The following is a 22757-nucleotide window of genomic DNA, read 5'->3' on the forward strand; positions in this document are numbered from 1 at the left end:
TCTGTTAGGATGACTATTACTAGAAAAATGGAAAATGAGTATTGATGAGGATGTGCAGAAATGAGAACCCTTGTGCATTACCACTAGGAATGGAAAATGGTACCCTTTGGAAACCAGCCTGGCAGTCCCTCAGAAAGCTAAACACTGAATCATCATATGATAATTTGTCAATTCCACCTCTAGGTGAAGCTAAGTGAAATAAGTCTGACCCAAAAGGACCAATACTGTGTGATTCTATTTATGTGAGGTACCTAGAAGAGGCAAATTCATAGAGATGGAAAGTAAAATAGGGGTTAGGAGGATCTGGGGGTGGGAGAACAGGGAGCTGACATTTAATGGGCACAGGGTTTCTGTTTAAGATGATGAAAAAGTCCTGGAAGTTAATGGTGGTTATGGTTGCATAACGTTGTGAATGTACTTAATGCCCCTTAGAAATGGGTAAAATGGTAAATTGGTGTATATTTTCCCACAATAAAAAAAAGGTTAGGTACACCTGCATGGCTCAGTTGGTTAAGTGTCTGACTTGATTTTGGCTCAAGTCATGATCTCATGGTTCATGGGATCAAGCTCTGCAACAGACTCTGCCCTTGACAGCACGGAGCCTGCTTGGGATTCTCTCTCCCTCTCTCTCTGTCCCCTCCCCACTCAGGCTCGCATGTGTTCTCTCTCTTTCTCTCAAAATAAATAAATAAAAACTCATGAAAGAGGGCCAAAGCCCCTGTGGTTGGATTCAGCTCATTCACCCTGCCCTGTGGTGGACGTCAGCAGGTCCCATCCACACTTCACCTGATGGGGGGAGTCAGTGGCCACATCAGCCCCATTTCTTAGATGGGTAAACAAGGGCACAGAACACAGGGAATTTGCTCAGAGTCTCTTATTCTGCTTTTGTTTCTTCATAGCCCATGCACATGTGTTCCCACTGGTGTGCCCGCTTACTGTTCATCTCCCGTTCACTGGGATATGATTTCTCAGGGCAAGGACTATGTGGGGCCGCTTACCCCAGTGTGGGGTGGTGCTTGGCACACGACAGACATTGATACGGAATGGAGAAGCAAATGATACTGTTTGCCTGAGGCTGGTTCCCGGGCTGGCAGGGAGCAGACACAGAGCACGTGCCTCACCCTCTTACTCCAGCTCCCTGTGTTTTGCATCATCTCAGCCCGGCTGGGTGGACCAGTGAGGACCCCCCAAACATGAAGCCTCTCCTTCATCAATGGCCTCCACAGAGCTGTATTCTGAGCACCAGCGCTCTCTTGATGGTTGTGGGGCTTTCCCCTCGGAGTCATTTTCTCGGGTGGAATTCTTGCCAGTCTCCTGGCCCGCCCTACCTTTTCCACCCCAGGAACACTCACCTCCCTCACGGTGTACCCTCAGTCCCCCAGCAGCAGCCTTCTCCCCGCCCCGGGAACTCTGGGGCAATCCCCGAGAAAAACCTGGCTCTCACCCCGTCTCCAGCACAGCATGCCCGTGCTGTCAAGGTTGACTACAAATCAGATCACCCCTATCCTGCTGAATGGCAGGTGCGGCCCCTCACAGGCCCTGGTCCCACTCCTGATGTGGGGGCATGTCACGGTTGTGGGGTGACCTGGGGGTGACAGGCTTGGGGCTTGTTTACCTCCCCTAAGCCCTTGGCTGTGATGATCTCATCTGTATGATGAGGTGACAGGGTCTGAGGGTCACGAATATCGTTCCAGCTCTGACACCCTGAGATTGTAAAACGAGGTGAAAACTTGCTGAGCAGGCTGGGGATGATCTTTAGCCAAGGACACAGACATATTTCCTCCAATCCCTGCTTAGCCAACACCTGAGTTCAGGGGCATAGGGCAACACCCACTACTTCTACTTTAAAACAGCTCAAAGGGACTCATCTTTTCTCAATTCTCGTCCTCAGTCTAAGCCTCCCTCTGAGACATCTAACTTGGCCGATTATATCAGTATCTTTCGAGCACTCAGGCTTAAAGCTCCAGAACCAACTTCTGCTTCTAGCCTTCCTTCTCACCTGTGGCTCCCATTTCCCAGGGATCGCTTTCGTGTGCCTCCTTCTTATCTCTCTGGGACTGTGCCAGGCCCTGCCTGACTATCCTATGCTGTGGGCCATCAGCTGCTAGCTAATATGGCCCCACTGACGCCTCCTCTTGCCCTTCCTTCCAGATGCCACACCACAGCCAGGGGGGTTTTTCAGAGATGCAGAAGGATCCATGTCACTCCCCCGTGTAAAATTGCAACAAGTTCCTGCATGGCAAGTGTGTGGTCCTTCACCAGGTGCGGGGGCAAGAGTGTGCTGGCTAGTAAGTGCTTAACAACAGTCATCCAGGGCTGAAAACCCCCTTATTTGTAGCCGTTGCCCATTTCTGTGGTGTAAATACTCCCACCGTGGTGGTTTCAAGCTGCCAACATGATGCCGTTGAATGCAGAGCTTGAAAGAGGCACCGTAGGACACTGCTAAACAGTATTTCCTTTGTGCAACTCCAGGGGGTGCTAATGGCCTCAAGAACAGAGATGAGAGTAAAATGGAATAAATTAACTAGACTGTGATCACTTTTGAATATTTGTTACACTTCATTATGTATTTACTTGAATATAATTTTACTTTAAATGGTGGCTTTACCAGCCAGCCCTTTAGATACCTGGAGATTTAACCATTCGCTCTCGCTACACAACACAAGTCAACTCTAGCACACAAATGACTGTGACCCAACCAGTCTGTCTTCACTGGGGCTGTCACAAGGGCCACTGGCTTGGGGATTGAACCTCATCAAGCTTGCACATGGATTTTTCCCTGGTTTCTGGTGAGCGAGTTCTGCCTGGTCAGTCTTGTCTTATGCACAATTGGGAAAGCTGTGCTGTGATTTGGATCCAGACAGAAGTGAGTGCTAGAGGCATATTCCAGAGGCTGAAACCCTGAAGGGCAGACCATCCCAAAATGTCAGGGTGGAGAAAGCTATCTGTGGGATTGAGATACAAAGCATCACATACTCAATATTCAGTCTTTAATCCATGCATCTTTTTCATTTATGGAAAACAAAGTGCAGATGGCGTTGGAAAGCCCCTGGAATCTGATAAAATGCCATTTGAAATCCTTCTGTGGCTTTTTATTAAGTGAAGTCCCAGCCATTGGTGAGATTTATGGTTGGCATTGCACAGATCGCTGTAGAAGAATTTTTCCTTGTTATCAGTCAGCTTTCATCTCTGATATTCATTTCAAAGATGTGGAGTTGAAATCCGAAGGAGCCCCTTTTAAGGAAAGAAAAAAAACCCCTAAATGTAGTTTTCCCTGAAGCCTGCTCATAGCAACAGTGTCAGGGCAGAGCTTGAATGTGAACTGGCCTGATCCTCCGGCCAGGATTCTGGGTTCTTGGGTCATCTCTTGAGTTCTCTGTGAGGGACTCTGAGCACCCAGGAGCCGTCACAGGCCCTTTGCAGTTCACTCAGGCATTCTTCTCGTCCCTGCATCTAGTGTCTTCCTCTGCTCACCAGCTTGAGTGCCCACTCCCCGACCATCCTGGCAGCCTGGGCCATTTATTTTCTGTGTTGCCAGAAAGCCTCATCTGTACCTCCATGATTGCCTTCATCACACTGTGATATCATTGCCATCATCATCATCATGGCCACTAGGAGTTGTGAGTACTTGCAAGGTGCTAAGCACAGAGCTGGGCAGTCTGAGTTGTTTCTGTGTCCATGTCCCCCAACCCCTTGTTCTCTGAGCTCCTGGGAGGCAGGGATCTTGTTTGATACACCTTAGTTCCCTTGGTTCAGTGGCTAACACAATGCTGGATTTATAGTAGGTACTCTATAAACGTTTGTTAAAGGAACCTACACGAATTAATTTGCAGCCTTGGCCTTTACAAAATCAACCTCATTTCTATTTACTATGCTAATAAAATGGCTTTAGTCATTTGCCTTTTACAAGAAGGTCCTTCTCTTCTATTGAGGTCTGTTCTCTTGTAACAAATGTAATACATTCACAGGACATTTCCTCATCAGTTCCACAAGCTCAACCCAGCTTCTCTTTCCTTCCCTCTGGGACTGACGTTGGAGGAGTCCATTGCTAGGATCAGAGATTATTTCTGGCAAATGACCTGCAGTCACACTGATCTTGTTCCTGACGCTGTGAAGCATGCCCGTCACTGGTTATTCCTGTGCTCTCCCCACCCCCCAGGGTCTCTCCCTCATGTAGTTGAGGGGTTAAACTTGAATAATCAAAATACAGTGTATGTACATCCTGTAGGAAGATGTCGTGCGAGTGTCATTAATAGGTCATCTCAATTGCTGAGCTCAAACTTCAATATTAGATTTCTAAGTGATTGCTTCTGTACTTTCCATAACCCAAGTGGATGGTAAGACCACTTCTTAAAATTTTTTTGTAACATTTATTCAATTTTGAGAGACAGAGTGTGAGTGGTGGAGAGGCAGAGAGAGAGGGAGATGCAGAAGCAGACTCTAGGCTTTGAAATGTCAGCACAGAGCCTGATGTAGGGCTCGAACTCACTGACAGTGAGGTCGTGACCTGAGCTGAAGTCGGATGCCCCACCGACTGAGCCACCCAGGCATCACTGGTATGACCACTTTTTAAACAAAAACATCCCTTTATCCCTCTTTTTATGGATCTATGTAATTCTGCATTGATTTTCAAATCCAGTTCATTCTATACCAGCAACTTTCCTTATCTCCCAGCAGTGGAGATGTTTCCATGGTGATGGAGGTAACTTCAACCTGACTCACCTAAGGGACTTATTGGGGGGGTCTGTCTTGGGGTGAAGGGGTCTCAAGCAGGAGTTATAAATCCCCCTTCTATCTCCTTGTACTTCAGTGCAAAAGAAAGTTGGAGAAAACAGAAGTGAGGTAGATGAAGGAGAAGGACCTCATTTTTGCCCTATAATCACTTTGTGAAATACATATGTACTTGTTCCCATCAGAATGGCAACAGTATGGAGTTTCCGGCAGAGAGAGAGAGAGAGAGAGAGAGAGAGAGAGAGAGAGAGAGAGAGAGGGAGGGAGAGAGAGAGAGGGAGAGAGAGAGGGAAAGGGAAAGAAAAGAGAGAGAATTCCAAGCAGGTTTCATGCTGTCAGCACAGAGCCTGATGTGGGGCTCGATCTCACAAAATGTGAGGATCATGATCTGAACTGAAATCAAAAGTTGGATGCTTAACAGACTGAGCCACCCAGACACCCCTAGCTTCTTAAAATTTTAAGATTCATCCATTTGGACTTTTCTATCAGTAGTTCAGTCCTTTTTATTATACCACTTTTTATTTATCCATTCACCTGCTGCTTCTAGGTTTTTTTCAACTATTACAAGAAAAGCAATAATGACCATTCAAGTACAGTTCTCTTTGTAGACATAGGTTTTTATTTCTCGTGGTAAATACCTATGTGTGGTATTGCTGAACCCTGGCATAGATGTGTGTTAACTTTATAGAAACTAACAAACACATCTCTTTAGTGGGTGTGCCAATCCATGTGAAGGTAAGTTCCAGAGGGTTCTGACTCCAGCAACATTAGTGGTTGTGAGATAGCATCTCATTGTGGTGTTTTAACTTGTTTGTTGCTCTGGCTGGGCTCCTTTCACACAGTCCTTCTGGATGCACACAGCCTACTTGTTAGATGGGTCTGACGATGTCTTGGGACGCTTACAGCTCAGGAACCTGATCTGAGTGAGCCAGGTGATACAAGGCAGTGCCAACATTCCAGCCCAGCCACAGCTGAGGGGTACAATAAAAACTAGATATTTGATCTTTGTCCCTGGTTCCTGGCACACAACTCCTAAAATCCTTGGAATTTCCTGAGTGATAGGGGTGTCTTTTATTATTCATAATAAGTCCTTGCTTTTTTTTTATAGTTTATTGTCAAGTTGGTTTCCATGTAACACCCAGTGCTCTTCCCCACAAGTGCCCTCCTCCTTGTCCCTGCTTTTGAACTCACCTGAGTTTAGCTAAATGAGGTGACTCTTGGCAGTTCTCTAGAAAGCCTCAGGATGGGGTCTGGTTGCCAGAGGAACCAACCGGGCGGATTAGAGGATTAAAATTTTCAGCCCCACCCATGACCTGCAGAGAGTAGAGAGGGGCTGCAGATTGATTTTAATTACCAACGGCCATGATTTAATCAAATCGTGCCTACATAAAAAAATACTTGGATTAAAAACTCTGGAACAATGAGGCCAACAGAGTTTCTGTGTTTGTGAACACATCAAGTGCAGGGTAAGTGGTACATCTGAAGAAGGTGTGCAAGCTCTGTGCACCTCATTTGCATACCTTGCCCTGTGCATCTCTTCCTTTTGCTGTTACTTTGTATTCTTTATAATAAAACTGTAACTCTAAGGAGAGTTTTCCTCAATTTTGTGAATCATTTTAGCAAATTATCAAGCCTGAAGAGGCATTGTGGGAACCCTGAATTTATAGAATGCAGGTGGCCTGGGGACTCTGTTGACAATTGGCATCTGAAGCAAGGACAATGTTGTGGGACTGATCTTTTAACTTTGGGGTCTGCACTGCTCTGGGTAGTTAGCATCAGAATTGAATTGTTGGATCCCTTAGCTGATGGTGGAGAATCTGAGACGTGGTGTTGCAACGTTGTAGTTTCATGAATAAAGACCACACAGCCTGACCCTTAGCTGCTCCCCTGAGTGTTCCCCTTGTTTTCTGTGGGCACATATATGAAGATGCCCTTTAAAGGGTGAGACCTGGGGCGCCTGGGTGGCTCAGTCGGCTAAGCCTCTGACTTCAGCTCAGGTCAGATCTCACCTTTGTGGGTTCAAGCCCCGTGTCAGGCTCTGTGCTGACAGCTAGCTCAGAGCCTGGAGCCTGCTTCCAGTTCTGTGTCTCCTTCACTCTCTGCCCCTCCCCCTCTCATGCTCTGTCTCTCTCTCTATCAAAAATGAATAAAACATTAAAAAAAAGTTAAAGGGTGAGACCTGCCAATGTTAGGACTGACGAGTGAGGAGAGAGCCCTCTTTGAGCCACGCGAAATGCTCTCATGCCTGTGTTAAAACCATTCTCCGGATGAAAGCGGACATCTCCATGGATTTGCCAGATGCTATTTATCAGGCTTCTCAGGACTGATTCTTAGAAGGGCCAAATTCCAGAATGTGTCACTGAGCCCAGGAGGAGAAGCAAACAGGAGGAGTTGAGGGAGAGGACATGGAGAAGTCTTGTAAGAATATTCTAATGGAAATGGAAATGTCATCCTTGAGCAAAACTAAACGGCAATGGGGTAATACTTTGGGATGTTTTTGCAAGTTTTTTTAAAAAATATTTTGCGTATTTTGAAGTACTAATAACAGGAAAAGAGAGACACTCATAATTTTTGTGTCATTAAAAATATCCATTAATGTTATTTGGACCATTTGCTGGTTTTAGGTTTTTTGTTATTTTTATTTATTTTTTTTCCAGAAATGATGTTTTCCCAGCATGCCTAGGACTTTGTCTCTCAGGCTGAGTTGTTGAGCCTGGTGTCTGTTGCAGCTTAGACTCTGAGACCTACTTTACCACCAGGATATCTAGGTAATAACCCCAAGCTGCTAAGGTAACCTTTCCTGTTCCCTGCCCACAGAAGCACCAGGGAAGCTCCTGGTGGGTGGAGACCACCCAGGTACATAGGCAAGTATTGCAGAGACCCACATAGTATTAGACTCATAGTACTGTAGATTTTTTTTGCAGCAAGTGACCCTAATGATCATCTGTTTTTACCACTCATTGGCAGACAAGCAGCCAGATGTGGAGAGGTAAAGTACTAGCAAAAGTGTAGCTGGCCACCAGCAAAGGTGGGGGAAGAGCCTCATCTCCTTGGGCTTTTGCTGCTAGAGAGAAAAGACAATGGAGAGAGGAGTGATGTCTTAAGAAAACAAAAGCTACAGTCTATTGAGCTCTTACTGCGTGTCAGAGCTCTGTCAATACTTCGCGGATACCCAGTCATAAGTAGAGGACCCTGAGCCTGGGAAAAGTGAAGTGAGTTCTCTAAGGTCAAAGGTCAAGCAATTGGGCCTCTGCCATGGGGACAGGCTCCAACTGTGCTGCAGCCCAGTGTAGTAAATGCTGCCCTCCCTGTGGTCTGGGTAGTGTCACTAATCATTGTCCAAGTGATGACATGATTTGGGGACTTCCCTGCCTCAGTATTCTAGAATGCATTGGCTGTTCTTTCTAAGGCTGCTCCCCAGTCACCCAAGGAATGCTCCCCTCGGCCTGTGGGGGATACTCAGGCTGGCCCTGAATTATGTGCCTCTATTTCCTTCTATTTTCCTTTCCATTCATTATAGCTCTAAGAACTAGATGCCGTACATGGAACAGTACTGTTCCAGGCTGGCAGCGTTCACTCATGCCTTTCACTCACCTACAACATCCACAGCTTCACCTTGGTCTGCGCAGTTGCTCTGTTTTCCAGTGACTGAAGAACAGGTGCTATTTCATCACATGCTCCGTGTCTTCCACAGAGTATCTGGTGCCACATGTGGGCCCGGGGACTGCATTGTCCCCCAGCTCAGAGAAGATTTTCAGTCTCAGGCAGCCAGTCTCAGAAGGAAATGTCCCCAGTTGTCAGTGAGACTTTGCTACTGTCTGGAGCCCTTCTGGTCCCCAGTCCTATGAATCAAGAGAAAAACCTGTCTTTAACCAGACTTTCTTCAGCTTAGATTTAAGTCTGAAAACCTAGAGAGAAAAACAGTGTATCCATAAGGACTTGGAGGCCAGGGCAAGTATTTGATGAGCTCTCACATTTTGTTGAGAAGGGAAAGAAGTAGTCTGTGTTTGGTTGCTCAAGGAAGGGCACACTCAATAAAATGGTATGGTGGTACTCTGTGTTTAAGGGCCCTCAGCTTCCTCCTCTTCCTCCCTGCAGCCCCAGCCCTGATCTAAAGTTGTTGGTCCTGGAGTACTACATGGCAATGAGAAAGAATGAAATATGGCCATTTGGAGGAAAGTGGATAGACCTCGAGGGTGTCATGCTAAGCGAAATAAGTCAGGCAGAGAAGGACAGATACCATATGTTTGCACTCATAGGTCTCACAGGAGACCAGGAGAAACCTAATGGAGGACCAGGGGGAGGGGAAGAGGGAAAGAGAGTTGGGGAGAGAGAGGGACGCGAAACTTGAGAGACTATTGAATGTTGAAAACGAACTGAGGGTTGAAGGGGAAGGGGGGGGAGGAAAAGAGGTGGTGGTGATGGAGGAGGGCACTTGTGGGGAAGAGCACTGGGTGTTGTATGGAAACCAATTTGACAATAAACTATTTAAAAATAAATAAATAAAGTTGTTGGTCCTTGCCCATAGCCTGACTTGCCCTCTATTCCTGTAACCCAAAGGCCCTCCCACACTCATCACTCCCCCTGCTGGCAGGCCAAGGGAGCTGTTTTCTCCCCATTCTACAGATGGGCAGACTGATGCTCAGAAGCAGTAAGTGGCTTGCCTTTGAGGCCACAGGGTGGTGGGGAGTGTGACTTGAGGCCGGGCCCTCATACTTCTCTTCCAGGATTCCTGCCATGTCACTCTGGCTCCTCATCCAACCTCAGCACTGAAGTTCCCCACTGGAAACTGGGAGCCCAGGCAGGAACATCTCCTTAACATCCTTGGCAAATAACTTTTTTTCAGGATGGTTTTCAGAACCATACAATCTATTACCTCTTGGGTTTCTTGCCTGGGTTCTCTATAGATAGATCAGTCCTTCTGTGCCTGAAGCAGGTCATGCCACTCCTCGCCCCACCCCTTACCTTCTCCCTTTGCAAGGACGTTACCTTCTATCCAACACTCTGACCAGGAGCTGGATGGTGGGCTCATCCTCCACATCTGATTCCAGTGTCTTTGCCTTCTTAATAGCTCTTTAATCCACCCCCTTCTCTGTGTACACACTGCTTCTGCCTCAGCTTGGGCATTGATCATTCTTACTGCTACAACTGGAGCAGACACAGACAAGATCCCCTGAAGCTGGTGTCCTGGGCACCTTGTCCTCTCTCGTCACACAGTGAGAGTTCTTTGGTTGGAAGCAACAGGGACCTATGCTAGTAACTCAGAAGAAAATGAATCGGAGGGAGGTGAGTTTGCCCACAGGACTGAAGAGAGGGCTGGGGAGCCAGGTCTGGAACAAGTAGGTGTTGAAAGAATAAACCCATTTCCCTCCCCTTTACTTTTGTAAATTGAGTGTTCACTACAGTTGTCAACTGTGTGATAGGGTTTGGGAGGTAAGGGAGCAGAGCCCAGTTGAGGGCCCTGAGTGAAGGATGTGGGAGTAATGAGTGAGACAAGGGGCAGTGTCTTTGGGAGAAAAGTGAAATCAAAGCTTGGAAGGCCAAGCAAGCAGTTGTCAGTGAAGAAGCAAGCAAAGGGAGGCGGGGTGGGAGGAAGGAAGAGGGAGAAAGAGAGGGTGGTAGAAAGAGAAAGGAGAAGAGAAGGAAGGAAAGAAGATAAATGCACAAGGAGGAAAGAAGGATTCACATATTCCAGAAGACCATGGGGGAAGGGAAGGGGAAAAATATAGTTACAAACAAAAAAGGAGGGAGACAAACCATAAGTTAAATAAACAAACTGAGGGTGGATGGGGGGTGGGTAGAGAGGAGAAAAGCGATAAGGGGCATTGAGGAGGGCACTTGCTGGGATGAGCACTGAGTGTTGTATGTAAGCGATGAACCACAGGAATCTACCCCAAAAACCAAGAGCACACTTTATACACTGTATGTTTGCCAACTTGACAGTAAATTATATTAAAAAAAAAAAAAGAAAGAAAGAGGGGAAGATGGGTCGGGGGGAGGAAGGAGGCCATGTGAGATTGGACATGTGTCTAGAATACAGAGAACCCAGACTGACGTCAGAGGTTTGAAGCAGAGGGTAGGGGGTGGCTCTGGGGGAACATTCTTGAGCTGCAGGGAGTGGCCTCTGGAGCTTTGTGGGGGGGATTTGAGGCCTTGGTGAGGGCAGGAAGAAATTCTCTGAGGACACGCATCTCAGCCATGCTGGGCACAAAGGGAGCCAGAGGCATGAGCCCCAGACCTGTCCTCAGTGCCTGGGGGGAGCAGGGGCCCTGAGACAGGCGAGGAGATTTAAGGGCAACTGGACAAGAGGGGGCACAAAGTATCCAAGCCTACTGAGCGCTAGGTTGTTCTGGGTCTTCTGTAAGGCGAATGTCACTGTCTCCCCCCCCAGATGAGGATGGCAGGCTCAGAGGGATTGGGAGTCTTCCACGATGTTGCAGCTAGAAGGTGGGCCCTGGGATCTGAGTGCAGAGCTGTCTGCTTGAAGGGCACGTGTGCCCTCCTCCACACAATGTCTGCAGCCTCTCTGCTTATAGATTCAGGACCTGAGGCTCAGGGAGCCTTGGGGAGGCTGAGGGCTTGGGTTTCTTGGGCGAGGGGACATTTGCACTGGGCAGAGGTGCTGCTGTATCAAGGCGACCTCTCCACCGGGCCCAGGTGTGTCCCACCCGGGACATCCCATCTCTGCAGCTGGCTGGGCAGTATGGGGCCGTGGGGGATGTGGGCGGTGTCCCTGCCTCCTCCCAGTTGGCCTTTCAATGTCACCGGGCTGCTCCTTCCCAGGTTTCTAGTACATTCCCAGCTGATGATTGCTCCAGGGCCTGCAGGAATGGGTCCTGTGACCTGGCTGTTTTCTCAACCCAGCTCGGTCACAAGGGGTTGTTTTGTTTTCACCATTGCTATTAAGTCAAACCATGTGGTGAGGCGTCTAATTTTGGCTTTCAAGCACCCTTGTTTTATCTCATTTCCAGGCCTGCTTCCATTTGTCATACCTTCCAATGTGACATCTGGAAATCCTATAACCACTCTGAAAGATAAGAGACCTAGTTACTCGAAGTCTCTGTCCATCTCCCTGAATAGGAGGAGTCAGTGGATCAAATGCAAATGAGCCATTAGATCAATGGAAAATGTCAAGTTCACAGGTTTGTTTTCATTTAGCTATTTTCTAGATCTTAGACCAGCCCTGCAAATAAACGCTTGAAAATGATCCAGTTGCTTCGTTTGCTCTAGTGAGACAGAACACGAGTCTCTCACAAATAATAATTTGGGCTTCACTGCCATCTTGGCGAAATCTCTGATTTGCATCTTGCCGTGGTTAATAAGATAAATGCTAGCTTTTCCTTCCTTTTGGGGGGAGCCTGGGAAATGCTGACTTTGTATATGCCTTTGACATACAGCATTGTCATTCCCATTGCTGACAAGAGCCCCCTGTCCCGTGGGCCCCTCGGACAGGCAGGTGTACTGCAGCTCCGGGACTGGAGAGGAGCGGTGGCCCACAGAGTCATAGGCTAACGGGGGGCGGGGGGAGCAGTTTGGAGCAGAAGCCTTTCCACTTGACAGATGACTGTGAGCTGCAGTGCTAAGAGCTGGGACTGGACCCATGGACCCTGTGCCGCAATGCGGGGGTTGGGGGGACGGGGCACACGGAGGGAAGCAGAAGGAAACAACACTCAGCACCCGTGGGGAGCTGGGGGTTGTCCTGACCCAGCGGTATTGCTCATTCCGGCAGCATGTCCCTGGACGAACAACAAACAGTTGTCGTTGTTTGTATTTTATACTCACCCACATTTTGTACATGGTTCGGCCCAATGTGGGCACCACGATCGGCCCAGCTCATTCTGTTGCTTTGGTTTCACAATCCCCATACTTTCAGGGAGTGACAAGAACTGGCCACACACAATGGATGTTTTTCAGGCACCATCCTGGAGAGAAGGCAGGGCCGCCTTGGCCACAGGTGCAGTTTTAGGTTCCGTTTTCAGGCCAGGGCCCCGGTGGGTCAGCCACTGCTTCTGTCTTCTCCTTCCTGCCCGTACTCAGGACCATCAGTTCCTCTACATTGTAAGGGCTCACATCCAGCAACGATGCTGCTGGTTTCCAACCCCTCACACCACAAATCTTTCTCTGCCTCCCCTTACTGTAACCATGTATTGTCCTTGTGAACACTGGCTCCTGCCTTTGGGCCTTCTCAAGTCATATGAAGAAACCAAAGGGCAATTTCTAGACAAATGGGGCTAATGTGGGGCTGGAATGTGGGGGCATCATAAGTGAGTGCGTATGGGGAGGGAAAATAAGTAATGAGAGGAACGTCATTCTCTGGGAAGCTGGGAGGCAGGTGTGGCCAGCGTTCAGTTATCGAGGCCCAGACCTGGAGGACCGGGGTGGGGCCAGGCCTTGTCTGCACAGCTGGATAAAAGGTCTGGTTTTCCACAACGCTGGAACTCATTCACCTCATTGTGAAGGTACAGCTCATCGGGTGATGGCTTTTGGTTTCATTTCACAGACTAGGAACACAGGAGAAGCCTGCCATGCTTCTCAGTGCCATTCCGTTCATGACTGACATTTGTCCATTGTCCCTGCATGCTGGGAGAGTGGAGCTTATGAGAGACAAAACCACTCTTCTAGCAAGATGGGGCTGTATCTACTTAATTGAAATATGCGTGTGTTTATCTATGTACAAAGATAAACATACATGGACGTCCATATGGGACCACGTCACCATATAAACATGACCACAATGCAGGCTCTGATGTTAGACATTCTTTTTCTCATATAGGCAGGAGGATCCAACATTATGTGTCAACTTTAAGCTATATGGTTTGAGTTGATTGGTCAAACATCTTTTTTTTAATTTTTAATGTTTATTTCTTTTTGAGAGAGAGAGTGCACACAAGTGGAGGGGGGGGGTGCAGAGAGAGAGGGGGACAGAGAATCTGAAGCAGGCTCCAGGCTCTGAGCTGCCAGCACAGAGCCTGACATGGGGCTCGAATCCATGAACTATGAGATTATGACCTGAGCTGAAGTCACATGTTTAACCAACTGAGCCACCCAGGTGCCCCTGGTCGAATGTCTTAATAACCTCTGGTTACCGATGAAGAAACCAAAGTTCAGAGGGTTGATTTGACTTGTCTAAATCACAGGGTCCTTGAAAGGCGGAGCCTAGTGTTCTGGAGGTCTTCTGGCTCCAAGTTTGCGGCTATGTTGGCTGATTCTTAGAATGCAGGCACTGAGTCTTACAATGGTGTGTGGTTCAGTGGGAATTGCAGCCTCCAGCGGGCTTGAATGTACCTTGTTTTACTGCATGGTGGTGCTTCCAGCAGGAACACTGGCAGAGGGATGGGCGGGGCCAGGTTGAGAGTGGGGGTGGGGAACTGCCTTTGGTATTCAGACAGGGTGACCCTCATTGCACTTTGCTGCATGAGCCCACCCAGGGGAACACTGTGGCCGGTCACCCTGACGAGGCCCCCTGAGTCTGCTGGTTCCTCAGCACCCAAGCCGCTTTTCTGGATGGAATGCAAACCATTCCCTGCCCGAGGCTCTGCCAAGCCTTGGCAGGATTAAATGTGACATTCAGTTCCCGATTATTCCAAGTTGGAACAGTTTTCCTGAAGGTGTAGAGACCTTACCCTTATTTATTTACTTATTTATTTTCCGAAACCTTGAAACAGCCTTAACAACATGATTTTGGATTTCTGCACCTAAGATACATGAGCACAATTAATATATTTAAAAAATTTTTTAAATGTTTCTTTGTTTTTGAGAAGACAGAGTGTGTGTGTGTGTGTGTGTGTGTGTGTGTGTGTGTGTGAGCGAGGGAGGGGCAGAGAGAGACACACACACAGAATTGGAAGCAGGCTCCAGGCTCTGAGCTGTCAGCACAGAGCCCGACGTGGGGCTCGAACACATGAACCTCGAGATTATGACCTGAGCTGAAGCCGGATGCTTAACTGACTGAGCCATCCAGGCGCTCCATGATTAATATTTTTATAATAGGCATCCATCATTACTCTAGTGACAATGTCACCATTCTATATTTCTTTAAGGTTTGTTTCTTCCTTTCAAGCTCCATCCCAGGAATTTGGGCTGGAATTCAGGGATTGGTAGGAATTTACAGTGTGAGAAGGGAATACAGATGTGTCCAGTCTGCGCTCTGAATTCTCTCTATAAAATCCCTACCACTCTCACTTCGACTCCCCCACTCACGGGGAGCCTCCTACCTTACAGAGTGGCCCGTTTCCCCTCCACCACCACTAACTCTCCAAGTGTCTGTATAGAACTGAATCAAGCAAGATGTGTAAGACCTGGGTAGAAGAGTAATTAGGTCTGGAGAGACCTGAGCCAAGCCACTCATTTTATGGATGTGAAAACTGAGGCCCGAGGGTGGGAAGCCTAGGAACCAAGAGTTCTGGCTTTGATCAGTTGTATAATCTGTGAGCCTCGTGATCTTGCCCAACCCAAGTGTCCTGACTCCTGGGATCCTTCCTCCACACTTCAGCATGTCTAGGCTAACCAGTAAGGGTGTATCTCTATTGCTTTGCAATAAATTAAATTACATTTAATTAAATCATGAATTAACTGATTAGAGGTATGCGAGTAGTTACATAACTTTCTTTATATAATTGTATGGAGGGGGTGGGTGCCGAGGGCTGGATGGACGTTTCCCTGGGGGTTAAGAAACTCCTTCTTGTTTGTTGAAAACTTTAAGTGTTGGGAAAAACTCGAAATTGTTATTATACAGAGACTACAGATCAGAAGCATACATTTCTGTGATGATGGTTCATGATGCTTCAATGTCGTCACTTGGAGCAAAGTAGCAACACTATGCAGCAGGGGTTCACGGTGTGGTCCTTAGGCCACCATCATTAGCGCCAAGGGACCTGATTATAAAGACAGTCCCCATCTACTGAATCAGAAAGTCAGAGGATGGGGCTCCACACCTGTGTTTCCATAAGCCCTCCAGGGGATTCCCATACTTGCTAAAATTTGAGATCCATTGTTATACAGAATATGGTTCTCCTGGTCTGTGACTATTTGATGGTTAATTTTATGTGTCAACTTGCCTAGGCAGTGGTACTGAGTCAACTGGTCAAACGCATGTTTAGATGTTGTTATGAAGATTTAAACCAGTAGACTTTGAGTAAAGAGAGTACCCTTCATAATATGGGTGGTCCTCATCTAATCAGTTGAAGGCCTTAAGAGAAAAGACTGAGTACCATGGGAGGGAACAAATTCTGCCTTTCAATTGCCCTGGAACTCAAGACCCCAACATCAACTCCTGCTAGAATTTCCAGTCTGCCAGCTAGTCCTTTTATTTTTCTCTCTCTCTCCTTCTCCTCTTCTCTCTTAATCTATCCATCCCACTGGCTCTGTTTCTTGGGAGAATCTTGACTAATACAAACATTAGATTCACTCTCTGGAATCTTCCTCTCCTGGTGCAAACTCAGCTGCACAGTATAAGTCTTCCTCAGTATAAGACTGCAGACAGTTACTTCATTAGGCAAGAGTTAGTACGAGCATGAAACTTTATAGCTATCCAGGGATTAAATTATTAGCAATAAGCTTAAAAATTTGTACGTATACCTGATTTGCAGAAACCATTTGATTTGTATCATTCCTTGGAAGCTTCTTTATTGAGAAAAATTCCCCCTTTCAGTGAGTAGGTTAAAACCAGATGAATCTGAATTGGAGTCCCCATTGTTATTTACTCACTAAATGCCCTCAGGCAAGTCTCTGAACACAAGTGAGGCATGTTTTCCCAATCAGTGAAACAAAGTTACTAAGATTTTTTCCTTCTATGTCTTTAATAAAGCATCTAGCATATCCAAAGTGCTGATTTATGTCAGGCTTATAGTAGGCATTTGATGAATGGTAGCTATTATTTTTTTTGTTGGTTACTTAAAAATTTTTTAAAAATGTTTATTCACTTTTTGAGAGAGAGAGAGCAGGGGAGGGGCAGAGAGAGAGGGAGACACAGAATTGGAAGCAGGGTCTAGACTCTGAGCCCTCAGCACAGAGCTCTACATGGGGCTCAAACTTATTGACTGCAAGATCGTGCTATGAGCCCAAGTCAGACGCTTACCTGACTGAGCCACCAAGACACTCCTCAGCTAGTTACTTCTAAAAGTGAAGGTATCGGGAGAGATATTTCCATCAACTGGGAGTTGTAGGTAGCGATTTGATTCTCTGGTTAATCCTGCATTTACTGTAATGCAGCAGAGAGAACACTTCAGTTGTAATCAGTCCATTGACATGGTTATTTGGGCAATGCGCCAGGCACTGACTGGGAAGGGATAGATCAAAAGAACAAGGAAGACACAGTAGCTGTGCCTGGTGGCATGAAGTACCAAGGCAAGAAAGAGGAGTGTGAAGAATCCATCTATATTTTATTGTAGAAAGAACCCAGGCAGGCCAGAGCTTCTTGAAATGGCTATTAAAACAACACAGACTTTCAGAGGATGACAGAGGGTGCACAATCTGTTGGAGACATTATCCATTATACACAAGTCTAGAAATACGTATGAACATTATCAAAGAAAATGATCTCTGCTTTTTTATACTTAATTTTTAAATGTTTATTTACTTTTGAGAGAGAGAGAGAGAGAGAGAGAGAGAGAGAGAGAGAGGGAGAGAGAGATCTCAGAGCATGAACGAGCAGGTGAGGGGCAGAGAGAGAGGGAGACACAGAATCCAAAGCAGGCTCCAGGCTCTGAGCTGTCAGCTCAGAGCTGGATGTGGGGCTCAAACTCTCAAGCTCTGAGATCATGACTTGAGCTGAAGTCAGATGCTCAACCAACTGAACCACCCAGGGACCTCAATTCTGTTTCCAGCTGGGGAGAAGGCTGGCCTTTTCACATAAGCACAGGTTGGTAAGTGAACTCAGCATAAGCCTGAACATTAAATTATGTTTAATTGTGCTACTAACTTTAAAAAACCAAATGCAAAGAATGAAGTTTAAGAAAAATAAGGGCCAAAATGTGTTCATAAAGAAATTAGGAGTTACCTAAACCACTAATTTTTAAGGAAATTAAAGTGGTATTTAAAGATTTCCTGTCTTCAAAGCCCCAAGTCCAGATGGGCTTTTAGTGAATTTTATAAAACATTTAAGGAATAGTTAATCCCTAATTTTTATAAGTGATTCCATCACTAGAAAAAGAGAAAACTTTCTGGCTCATTTGTGAGTCTAATGTAATTTTTAATTCAGAATTCAGATAAGAACAATAAAGGTGAAAACAGTACTCCAATTTTACTTATTACTGTAGAAGGAAAAACTCAAATCTTAGCTAAGTGAATGAAATAACATGTTAAAAAATATATCATGCTCACATGGAACATAACCTACAATGGGAGCTCATCATCTGAAGTTATAAAAGTTTTGGTTAAAAATCGTTAACCATATTAAAAGACTTCTAGAGAAAAATCACAGAACAATTTAAATTAACATAGGAAAGTATTTTACAAAGTTCAACTTTTATGATTAAAAAATAGAAAATTGAAATGGGGGAAATTTTTCTCAGGTTGGCAAAAGTTATGTTCAAAGATCCTACAGAAACCTAATATTTAATGGAGAACATTAGATTCTTATTCTTCCAATTTAGGAACAAGATCAGGATGCCCACTATCGCCGTTTGTTTGATGTGGTGTTTGAAGTTCTGGCCAAGGCTGTGAGCAAAGAAAAGAGAGATGTCAGGTTTCACATGGAATGGCTATTCTGGTTGCTCTGTGGACCGTTCATTGAAAGGAAGGGTGGAAGCTAGGAGATCAGATAAAACGCTAAATTATCCCAGTGAGAGGTAACGGTGGCTGGGTTCAGGCTAGCAGCAGTTTTGTGAGAGGTGGTTGGATTCAGGAGAGAGCATGAGCAGGGGAGGGGCAGAGAGAGAGAGGGGGGGGGGAGATACAGGATCCGAAGCAGGCTCCAGGCTCTGAGCTGTCAGCACAGAGCCTGATGCGGGAGCTTGAACTCACGAACAGTGAGATCATGACCTGAGCTGATGTCAGACACTTAAGAGACTGAGCCACCCAGGTGCCCTGAAGGTTGGAGTTTTTGAAGATGTTTTTACTGTGTCTTTTGAGATGCTTATTTGTTTTTTTCTTTTTTAATTGATAAATATGGTGAATTGCATTGATTGATTTTCAAATCATAAGTAGATTTTGTATTCCTCGACTATATCTCACTTTGTCATGATGTATTATCTTTTTACACCATTGTATTTAATTTGCTAAAATTTGGCTTTTTTTTGTATTCATTTTCTTAAGGATATTGGTCGATAGTTTTATTTTTTTAAATATTTTTTTAATGTTCTATTTATTTTTGAGAGAGAGACAGCATGAGCAGGGGAGGGTCAGAGAGAGAGGGAAACACAGAATCTGAAGCAGACTCCAGGCTCTGAGCTAGCTGTCAGGACAGAGCCTGACATGGGGCTCGAACCCACAAACTATGAGATCATGACCTGAGCCGAAGTCGGACGCTTAACCGACTGAGTCACCCAGGCACCCCAATAGTTTTCTTATAAAGTCTGTCTGGTTTTGATTCAGGGCGATACTTGCTTCTTAGAATGGGCTGAGAAATATTTCCTTCTATACAATTTTCTGGAAGAGTATTATAGAATTTGTATTAGTTCTTCCTTAATATTGCATAACAAAACCTGGAGTTTTTCTTTTGAGAAAATTTTAAGGTATACATTTACTTTTAAAAATAGATATAGGGCACCGTCAGGTTATCTGTTACTTTTTAGTGAGCATTGATATTGGCTCTCAGAGAATTTGTCCATTTTATTTCATTTGTTGAATATTTTGGCCTCAAGTTTTTCCACAATATTCTCCTTTTTTTCTTTTAGAAGCTGTAGAATCTAGAATTATATCACAACTATCATTCTTGACATTAGTAGTTTGAATCTTTTCTCTTATTTTGTCATCCATCTGACCAGGGGTTTATCAATTTTATTGGTCTTCTTTAAAAAAAAAACTTCTAGCTTTTATTTTCACTGATTTTTCTCTCTTGTTCTTCTATTTTCTGTTCCATGATTTATGCCCTGATCTTTATTATTTCCTTTCTCCTGTTTATGTTCAGTATAATTTGCTCTTCTTTTCTATTTTTCCTTAAAAGATGGAAGGTGATCAACATAGACCTGAAATTTTTCTTGCTTCCAAACCTAGTTTGGTCCCATAAATTCCCCTCCTTGCTTGATTCCTATCCCACCGGTTTTAATGTGTCCTGTTTTGGCACTCAATCCGTTGATGGAGTTTTCTTCTCGTTATGGGTTATTTTCTCTGCCCCTTTGCATGTGTGCCCTTTTTTTTTTTAATGGAACGCTGGACATTGTTACTTTTTATGTTGTATGCTGGGTATTTTTGTTTTACTGCATGTTTTTTTGGAGCTTTGTCCTGCGATACGGTTAAGTTACATAGAAACAGTTACACCCTCTCAGGTCATGCCTTTAAATTTCTTAGCAGGGCTGGAGCTGTGTTTACTCTGGGGGTAATCATTCCCTAGTCCTGAAGCAAGCAAGATCCAGCTGATGCCTTACTGTTTGTGAAGTTTCAGTCTGCCTTGAGGGAAGAGACGCTATTCCCGTCCTGTGTGAGTGCTGGGAACCCTGCCCTGCAGTGACGTCAGGTGGTTCTCTCCTGGTCTCTGGTAGTTTCTCCACATGTCTGTGCTGATCAGTACTCTGCTACGTACTTAGAGGGGACCCTTTCTCTGGAGTTCTCTGGAGTTTCACGAATTTGTGGGTCATCCTTGTGCAGGGGCCAGGCTAATATTACTTTCTGTATCATTCCAACGTGAGTATATGTGCTACCCGAGCCAGTTCTGGGGTTCTCTAGAGCTGTGTCTCTTTGCAGCTCTCTCTTGCTCCAGATCCTCAGTATCTGCCTTGGTTTCTTCGGACTCTCAGCTTTGTCTCCTCAACTCAGGGAAGCTGCAAGCTATGCCAGGGTCCTCTCCCTGTGCCATGGGGTCAGTGAGATGGGCAACCAAAGAGATCATTTGTTTCCTCTCTCTCAGAGATCCCTACACTTTGTGTCTGTGCTATGTGTTGAAAACAGTTATTTCAGATATTTGGTCAGTCTCGTCCCCCACCCTGCAGCGGTTCTTGGTCAGGAGGTTAAATCCGGTCCCTGTGATTCCATCTTGGCCGTTTAAACCTCATAACAGTCTTATAGGAGGTGAGGAGTAGTATTGCCCCCCAGCCCCCTTTATAAAAGAGAAAACTGCACGGCTGTTTTCAATAACTTCCCAAGGTCACCGGCAGACAGTGCCAGGCAGTGTCTGAGGTTGTAACAGCTTCGAGCCTGCTGTCTGTTCCTGGGCTCCGTGGCACCGGAGGCAGTGCCGCCAGCGCCTGCTAGAGGGCGGCAGAGGTCCATATTATTCGGATAGACCTGGTGGCTTTCCTTCCCTTGTGGCCTCTTTCACTGGATCCTTTTATTGGCTCCTCTCCTGTCACCTGCTTTTGTGTGGGTACTCCTGGTGGTGTCTCGGCTTTAAGCTTTGTTGACCACAACACACTTCTTGGATGGTGGGGTGAGATGCAGCCCCAGACACACTGTCCTGGGGGCAGCGGGTGAGGAGCCCTGGGCCAGGGGGGCTGAGGGGCAGCGGCTGTAAGCCAACCACAGATGACAGGTGGTGTGGAAACGCTGGACTCTGCCGCTCGCCAGTGTAATCTATACCAAATCGTGTAGGGTTTTAAAAGCACCTTTGCAGAACTTTCGCAAGCTAAAACCGGGTCACAGCTTCACGGGGCTTGGCCGTCCGGTGGTGTTCCAGCTTCCCCTCTCCCTCCTAGCAGTGATGACAGGTGAGACCGTTACTCTGTTTGGTTAAAAAAAAAAAGTTTGCTTTCCTAGTCCTTGATGAAATATATAAAAATGGTTAAGTGGTGTAAACTCATTCTTTAAGTATGCTGTTTAAGGACCTGATATCAACGGGTTACTCTTGTTGAAAGTTCTGGAACTAAAATAAGCCATCCGCAGAGGGCAGAGGTGGCCTTCCTGACATCTGGAAATGGGCTCCTTCCTGGCACTGCTTTTCCTTCAGGCACAAATACGGCTCCTAGAGGGACAAAAGGAGGCAGAAGTCACCAGAAACCTTAACAGAATGCAGCTGCGCAGAGGCCACCAGACTCGTATACGTGTTCACACCTCCCGGATGTGGGCTCCTAGTGGGCTCACCTTTGTACGTTGTGGAGCCCACCCAGCTCAGAGTCTGTGCCGATATGCATTCCTTTATCAGACTTCAGGGATTTGACTGCATATATTCTCTTTCCCTCTACCAGGCATCATGATCTCAAAGCCTTTCCAACATATTTCATCTATTTTATCCATTAACACCAAGTCTATGTATAGGCCCTGTGCTGGCACAATGGTGCAAAATGGACATAATTGCTTGTTCGTAGAGCTTGACATCAAGCAGGATGTTTGCTGCACACGGTGTAGCAAGCGTGAAGCAAGGAGACCTAACTGGGTCCTTGGGTCCAGAAAGACTTCCTGGAGAAATGAGCTCTCAGCCTGCAGGTGGAAAGGGCTTGGCATCAGGGAAAAACCTGGTGTGAGCAGGAATTCGGCAGAGGGTGTGCGGGAAGGAGTGTGGATGATGTCTCTGGCTGGCACTGCTTCGGACCCTGTGAGCTGTAACTGAGGGGCCTTGCTCAGGGTTATGGAAGGAAGCAGAGCCGTTCCAGGTAATCTGAGTAGAGAGAGATTTAACATGGGGGACCTAGGGGCTTTTTCCACCATGGGAGAGACTGGAGGGTGGAAGTCAGGAAGTCCTCCTCAGGACTTCCAGGACAGCAGTCAAAGAGAAGTCATCAACGTGACTGCAGGGGCTTCAGGATCAAACCAGGCATTGCCAGGACACCTGGAGACCTGAGAGCTGCCGATCTGTGTATGTCACCTCCGTGCAGCACCCAGAGACCAATGACTGTGGCTGCAGGACAGAGAAAGACACTATTTCTCCACTTCTGAACTCCAGATCCCAGTGTCCAGACTGACCTAACCTGGACCCAGGGGGACAGTGGTGCTGGGGT

The 22757-nt window shown here is 46.3% G+C and overlaps 1 non-coding gene across 1 annotated transcript; it reads right to left on the reverse strand.

Moving 5' to 3' along the window:
• Positions 1-20430: 20430 nt before the first annotated feature.
• Positions 20431-20540, reverse strand: LOC115286166. The gene has a single exon (XR_003905912.1). It is a non-coding gene; the product is annotated as a U6 spliceosomal RNA (small nuclear RNA).
• Positions 20541-22757: the final 2217 nt, after the last annotated feature.

The sequence above is a fragment of the Suricata suricatta genome, chromosome 2 (genome assembly GCF_006229205.1).
Source record: "Suricata suricatta isolate VVHF042 chromosome 2, meerkat_22Aug2017_6uvM2_HiC, whole genome shotgun sequence".
NCBI classification, from domain to species: Eukaryota; Metazoa; Chordata; class Mammalia; order Carnivora; family Herpestidae; genus Suricata; species Suricata suricatta.